Consider the following 8306-nt stretch of genomic DNA (forward strand, 5'->3'; position numbering starts at 1 on the left):
CAACTCGCGACCCGCCACATGTGCATGTATTAGAATTGGCCAATAATGTGGCACGAATCTTCATACAAGTGGCGGGAACTACTTGCACCGTGCATTTCTTGGATGCAAAAAGAAATGCACCATGCAAAGAAAGCTACAAATTTGGCGGGAATACCTCTTTGCACCGGGGTTCTCTTCTAAAGCAGAAAACTCTACCGTGCAAAGAAGCTGCAATTTAGCGGGAAAATAATTTAGCGGTGCCGAAGCACACACAAACAAAAAAATCACAACTTTGGGTTGTGACACTGGTAAAACTAAAGAAACTACTACTTCCAATAGAAAGTGAAAGATCTCAGTAATCTGTTAGAATTATTTATTATATTAAAATTTAAATATAATAACTAATATTTAATATTATTTTATATGATAAGATAAAAATGATATAGTTATAATGATTTACATCTAAAGCTGTTCAGAAAGCTTTGCAACCAAACCAAATCCAATTGACAATTTTTTTTTCATTCAAAATGAAATTGCTTAAGGGGTAGTATGATTCAAGTATTCAGGCACTGGGATGGGAACTTGGAAACCTTGGGCATTTATAGAAGTGCTATGGGATTTGGGGGTCGGAGGGGCCACTTTAATTAGAGTGACTCTCAGAGCCGGTCTAATTAAAGCGCCTGAAGTGTCACATGCATCAGCATCCCCATACTGAAAAATGGTGGCAGGGGTGCTTTAACAAAAGCTTGAATGAGCTTTAGTTAGAGCTCCCCACCAGCATTTTTAGTGCAGGGACAATGATGCTGGAGTCTGCTGGAGCGTGGCAATTACCATGCTCCAGCAGACTCAATAAATTGCTCAGATGCACAGTAATTACAGCACATTAGAGCAGCCTTGCTACTTGTCTATAGTCACCGCTTAGTCCTATTTTTGGTATTGCCACTGACTTGTTATATGACTTTGGTTGAGTCACTTGACTTCTCTGTGCTTCTATTTTTCTTTCTTTCTTTCTTTGTCTATATGGACTGTAAGCTTTCTCCAACCAGAACTGAATGTATAATGCTGGTACTATGCATTTGCATAGTCCCTAGAAAACGGAGCCCTGATTCAATTTGGCATTATAAGAATTCATATAATAGCTTGTGGTATACTTTTTGTTCATTTACCATAAGCAAAATAGAATTTTTGCCAAAGAAGCAGATTTTCATTGACAGAAAATTCATTTAAGAGTTTAAACAATGAATTATGCCAGGTGTTAATGTTCTCTCAGAGTAATTTTGGCTCAATTCTCCAACTCATGGAACTAGGAGATAAATATTTCATGCATCTAGAACAGTGGTTTTCAACCTTTTTTTTTTCCATTTGTGGACCTCTACAAATATTTGAATGGAGATGCAGACCCCTTTGAAGTATAAGTGTGGTATTCACATACTTTTGATTGATCATAATCATCTTTTGTGGACCCTTTAGACAAGGGGTAGAAAATCCCTGGCATGTGTGCAGGAGTGTGGCATGCAAAAGTATTTTGCTTGGCACATGTGTCTTGGCGCAGACAGTAGAGGAACACCAATCCTTGTTGTGGCAGTATATTCCCAGCCCTTTCCCCACTGTCCAACTCAAGGAGCATGTGCACATGCTGGTTGCAGCCTCTTCATCACCTACTGTGAGCAGACAGGGCTCAGTGGCAGGCAGCAGGGATCTGTGCAGAGCCTAGATCAGCTGTGGCAGGCAGCTGGGAGGCTGCAAGTGGCTGCACTGGGGTCCACAGATCCTTGGCCCAGCTCATTGCTGGCAGTGGGTGCATACACACCTTGAGGCGGGCAACAGGGAAGGAGTTAGGTCTGTACTGCCACAACAAGGATTGGGTCTCTCACATCGCCCCTGGTGTCTACCTTGGCATGCAAGTATTTTACAAATTGAGGTTGTGGGTGCTTTTGGCACTCTACCCAAAAACATTGTCAACCCCTGCCTTAGACAGTCTGAGGTTCCCCAATGGTCCACATACCACAGGTTGAAAACCAGTGGTGTAGACATGGGTAACTGGTACCCCCCAAGTCAGGGTAGCCAGTTAGCAACTGGGGAAGGGGTCCCCCTATGCCAATTGTGTGACTGGGGGGGGGGGGGGCCCCCTTCATCAAACTTGGTGGGGGGGGGGGGGGGGGGTTCCCTACAGCCAATTGCACCAACACGGAACTGCCTGAAGCACACTGCTGGCACTTCTGGGCCAGCACGATTGGCCACTGGGGAACCCTCCCCTCCCCCCTCCCTCCAGTCAGCATGATCTGCCATAGGTGGACCATGGGGATTGCTTCTCCTGGTGCCATCACTCCCTGGGTGGTGCTCTCAGGGAGGGGGGGCTCTCACCCACCCCCCTACCCATCACCTAAGCGGGGAACACCGCTGTCAGGGGGTACACCAGCACTCTCAGGGGGTGCATGTGCATACCCTACATTTCACCACTGGGTGTAGAATATGTACAGGAGAATTAACATGGCTCTTTGCTGTTTATAAACTCTTCTGTAAACTACAAAGAACTGCTTTTCTCTACCAAAATAGGTTTAGCAGTAGATAAACACTATTAAAAATCAGCAGCATAGCTTTACTAACATGGCTTTATCATGATTCTGAAAAAAAAAACCTGCATTACTTACAAATGCTGGAGCCACAGGTAGGTTATAGAAGAGCAATCAAAAATGTTTTTCAATACAACTTTTGAGCTGCACAAGGCCTTTGTGTGTTTTCACATGCTGTGCGTTTTACAGGTAAAGAATTAAAAATATATATATATTTTAGTGCATTTATAGTTGTTTATTTGATACTTTTCTAGTATCCTTTCACCAGTAGTGGCAGATGGACTTAGTACCACTGAGCCCATCTGTTTGTGATCTGAGCAAATGGTTCACAAGGTATGGATCTATATTTATTAGATACTATATTTGGGGGGAGGGGAAGGGTGATTATTTTGAAAAATTGTGATCTTTATCAGCACACACCAGATAGAGCTGGCCTTAGGCCTCTGCAGCCTATTAAGTCACATAAGATCCCATGCTATTAGGAACCCTGCAGTATATTCTCAGCACTGTCGAATCTGGTGCATTTTTTTTTTACCCACAGTAAACTTTGCTACTCTGCTTAACAGTTGGCGACTGATGGCTCTCTCCCTGCCTCACCCCCTCCCTCTATTGAGTATGCGGCAAATAGCATAGTACTGGTCAAAACAGGTGCTTCCAATGTTCTCAGCACAGTGGCAAATGTACCTGCTGTACTGTCATTTTTAGAGACCTTCAAGGGGAAGGAATAAGTTACAAAAATAATGCATGTCCAGTGCAGTCTGCTTCATCATGTACAAGTTAATGCATTCACATTTCCCCATATATTTAGCTTCAGGTAGAGTGAATAAGTATTGTCCATCTTGAAAGTGCCAAAATAATTCTATATCCAAGAGAAACAAAAGCACTCCAGGCAATCCAGGTGTGAAAAAAAACATATCCTTTTTTAAATTATGGTTACTAAGGACCTGATTCTTTACTGCCTTGCACCTCACATGGTCCGAAGTGCAAAGTAAATGAGAAAGTAGCACTTAGAAACAGAGCAATAGTGTTTTCTGTTTTCCTTGCACAGGTGTACTGTGTACTACGCAAACAACAGGAGCAAGAGACAATTGCATCTCATTGACTTTTAGCGACAATGGCATTTACTAATCTGTAAAAGCAAGCATTAGAGAAATCAAATTTACCTGCGTTTGCTTGAGGACTAAATGAGGTTAGCATGTATCGAACAAGAAAACTGAATGTACAAAAAATTAATTTTAACAATACTCATTTTTAAAAGATGTCCAGAATCCCCATTACTAAGAGACACTTCAATAACATCTCAGGTGTCTGTGTTCTTCTTGTAATTGTTTTCGTATTATTTCCCAAAGATGTGTATAGTCTACTGGTTAGTCTGAGGGATGGAGGAGGGCTTTCCCCTCCTCCCCCATAAACTTTACCGTATTTACCTGAATCCAAGGAGGTCTTGAATTTAAAATAACACTCTTACTGCAGCAGTAGGGGAAAGAATGGCAAGGGCAGTAGCACAGAAAGCAGTGGCAGGGAGGCAAGTAGCTTTTCCCCTCCCCAAATGACTACACTGAACTTTCTTACACAGGGACAGAAGTGTCATAAACCAGTTTGAGCCAAGTCTGATACTACATTCAACCAGGTTTATCTCAAAGCAGTTTCAGCCATTTTGAAACTGGTTTATGTGCACTAAGCTTCTGTTACAGGTTTAAACTAGTTCCTGATGAAATAAACCAGTTTGTGTGTAACGTCCGTCCCTTGCCTGAATGAGCAAGAGCATAGCATGGTGGATAGAGCTCTGGACAAAAATTTAGGAACTACGTTTTTTATTCCCATTTCTTACATTCTGCATAGAAGAGAGTCATCTCATTTTTCTGTCATTTTCTCTTTTTATAGAATGGGGAACACATTTATTTACATTCTACTTCCCTTTTAAAGTTGGTTTCATGCTCTTCTTACTCTCCTGTTTTATAAATGATTCTATCCTCTTACTGCAAGCCATCCTTAATTTGTTGAGAAAGGCAACACATAAATCTATTTAAAAAACAAATATTTAAATAAAAGTTATATTAAAAGTACAATGCAAAAATGTCTAGATATGAATATAGAAGTGTGCCTAAGGTTAAAAGTGTTGTGAGGTGGTCAAACAGGTGTTATTGTGCATTCTGCAAATTCAGTGTATATGGGTTTCAGTGGCACAATGTGGATGAAATGTGAAATGAATTGTAGGCACTGAGGAGAAGCTTACAAAGATACTTGGATGATATTATTTCTGCATGTTCCATTATAAATATGGCCAAGCGGGGCTGGGGGGGAAGGAAAAAGAAAAAGAAACCTTTTAAGCATTTGAGACAGTGAAATGTTCAGCCAAATTGTTCCCGAGTCACTAAATTATAATTACTTCCAGAGATTATAGACCTCGTAAAAGAGCACTATCACCCCAAACCATCAGCAGTTGTAAGAGATTCAAATGTAATGGCAGGGTTCAGTGTTAAGGTGAATCTATTTTCACGTTTGTTGCAAAAGTAAAGCTAATAAATGAATGCTGTGAATATGGGGACAGTAAAAGATGCCATGTTATGTGACAGATTAGCATGTGAAGTAAATGAAACTGTCACACAGAGATGACTACCGAGTTGAATTTAGATTTAAAATGAGCCCTGGAAATCTCTCTTGAAAAGCATCAGCAACTAAGAATTCACTGCCTTCCCAGAGGGTAGGAGGTCATGTATTATATCAAATGAATCAGCTGACTCCCTCCACTATAACACAAGAAATAAAAAAGTAAAAGAGAATGAAATAAAAAGAACTTCTTGAGAGAAAGAAAAACATGCTAACTAGGAGCACAAGTCATGTAATTTAAAAGATGCCTGGTGAGTATACGAGTAAGTCCACTGTGATCCAATAGAAGAATCAGAATGTTGTTGAGTGCTGAAAAAAAATCACAGCTAATGCCCCTTTTCCATACCACACAGGGGGACTTGTGGGGCATGGAGAGGGAAACAGTCTGTCACAGGGTACACCAAACCAACAGCAGAGGTCAAGGAGAAACATCCATCTACTAATCCTAATTAGAATCTTCCTAATTTTTAAGCAATTAAATGTATTTTAAATCAGAGCTGGGCAGAAAAAAAAAAAAAAAAAAGCCTTTCCTGTTCTACTGTCAAGATTTAAAAAAATGTTGCAAATCAAGACTAACTCAACAAGTTTGAAATTTCTGTAAAAACCAAAAATAAGGAGATATCTTAGACTATCCCACATCCCAGCAGTACTCACCTGGGATGTGGAAGACCCAGTTCAGTAGTGCTGCAATTCTTCCACATTTAAAGGTAGTGGTTTAGTCAAAAGCAGAGTATTAGCCACTCAGAGGTAGGTCTCTCAATCTACTATTTGAGTGATTCCACTTTGCAAAATCTCTTTCTCTCTCTGTTTTACATTACAAATATGAGCAAGTGGCCCTGTATATAACGGTACGACCATGAACTTAAGCTAGATCTCCCAATTCACAAGGCTCTTTCTCTGGCCAAATTAATATTAACTTGTTATCTACCTAAAGTCAGAGATGAACTAACTTTAGATTGGGTGCACCATTTTTAGGACTACTTAATCCTTGTGAATGCTTGCACACCAGGCCACTAAAATCAACCTAATCTTGATCAGGGCAATTGAAATGTAATGTTTATATGTCCCCTTAGAGATGACTAGGGTCTTGCCCCACACTACCTTCTGTTTATACAAAGTATGACAACTCTAACAGAACATGTTGGATTCTGAGAGAGAATCACCCCTAGACACCCAGTAGCATGATGTACTCATTGACCATTCAAACATGTTGAAATTTGTTTTCTTTTCACACTGAAGCCAAAAGTGTGAAATTTTTCATAGAACAAAAATTCTGAAAAAATATCACTTGATATATCTACACATTTAAATAATGTTGAGATACAATATAACAACACACACACACACAAAATATTGAAGAAAATATGTAAAAGCCCGCTATAGAAATGCAAAAGACAATAAAAACAAAACTTTCAAAATCATTGAAACAACCAAAAAGAGGGAAAGCAAAAAATTTGGATGCTGTAGTCTAATTTAAAAAAAAAAAAAAATTAAAATAACACTTTTCACAAAGCTTTGGGATTGCAATTAAACTGATTTAACCCCCCCCCCCCCAAAAAAAAACCCTGTCCTACTTGCAGCTCTAATCCTAAATGTTTCTAGGCTACTTAAATCTATAGGCATCTTTTAGAAAGGGTTAAACTTTTCCACTTAGCTAATCTAATTGTTAGTTACCATTCCTCAGCAAATTTATTTTCCTTTCACTGACTGTGTGTGTGAATTAATGCACATACACAAATTAATATATGTATCAATATATATACCCATTTGTATGTCTGTAAATATTTCTTTGTTAAACTTTAGAATTAATTACGTTAAATATCTTCTCTCTCAGACAACGAATGTCTTGATGTTTCTTGAGTTCTTCTTCCATAATATGGAGTTAGTTTCTGTAGAGATGTATGAAAAGTTCTAATGAAAACTGTGGAAGATTTAAAAGTGGAAGACTTTAACTGCTTTAACTGCTAAACATACTTACTGCAAAAAGTGAGCTTTGAGGAATTTTCAAGAACAAAAAAATTCCTAAAGTACATATGTGATGATGAAAGCACTTGTATAAAGATTTGCAAAACGTCCTGAAATGTGTATAGCTCCCACTTGCACTGCCAATACAGACCTAAGAATTTATGCATGTTTATCTTGTTACCTTGTATTGCAATACATTCATCAAAATGTAAGTCGCTATTAAAGGACCAAATCATAGATCCTGATCCACATGAGTGGATTGCACAGTCCACTTGTAGATCACAACTAATACCAGTAGCCTCATTAACGTCATATCAGAGTCAGTGTCTGCAAAGGGTTGGGCAAGTGCCAAGATTTATTCTTCTGAATAATTCATTTAAATTAAGCAAATGTCTAGTGTATACAAGATCTGATCCTAATTTATAGCTTTTTAACATGGACAGGATTACTAATGTAGTTCACTAATGTTATTTGACCTACAGAATGCTTTCATAAAGTTTCCAATTCAGGTATTAGCTACTATATTAGCCACCATGGGTGTCACATCTCTGTTTCCACTGAACTCTCCTGCTTTCTTCTCATACAGCTATTTCAGGTTTGGAGATTCCTTATACCTACAAATGAAAGGCACTGCCATGATCACACATGTGGCCCCCCTAATATGCCAACATGTGTGTAACAGCTGCAAAGTCTTGCTTGGCTGCAGAGGGAGTAGGCTGTGAGAATCCCAAATCTGCATGGGTGTGAGGGGACACTTAACCCCTAGTGTTTGCAGGAGGTGTATTTTTCCACCTTCCCCAAAGCAGCAACAACCTCACCTCTGCCACCTAGTGGTGGGTCATAATAAATGGCAACACAGCTTTAACTGTTATGGGAAGGGGCGTGTGACCAGAGGGAAATCAACTTGGGTTGTGGCGGGGGAAACTGTTTTAAAATCTTATAACCAGGTGAATATAATTACTGAGGTTGTTTGATGCAAGTGTGGAATGGTGGATTTATTATCCAGTGTGGTGGAATTATTCATTTATTGTTGCAATTGTACATTCTATTCCAATTGTTCGTTTTATTATTAACAATTGATATTATATACCTAGATATATTTCTTCTCTTGATTAATTATTTCTTTTCTGGATATAGTTGTGTATAATAAAGAAACCCATGTGTTTATTGGACTTAAAG

Source organism: Alligator sinensis, unplaced genomic scaffold, assembly GCF_000455745.1.
Source record: "Alligator sinensis unplaced genomic scaffold, ASM45574v1 scaffold150_1, whole genome shotgun sequence".
In the NCBI taxonomy this organism is placed as follows: domain Eukaryota; kingdom Metazoa; phylum Chordata; order Crocodylia; family Alligatoridae; genus Alligator; species Alligator sinensis.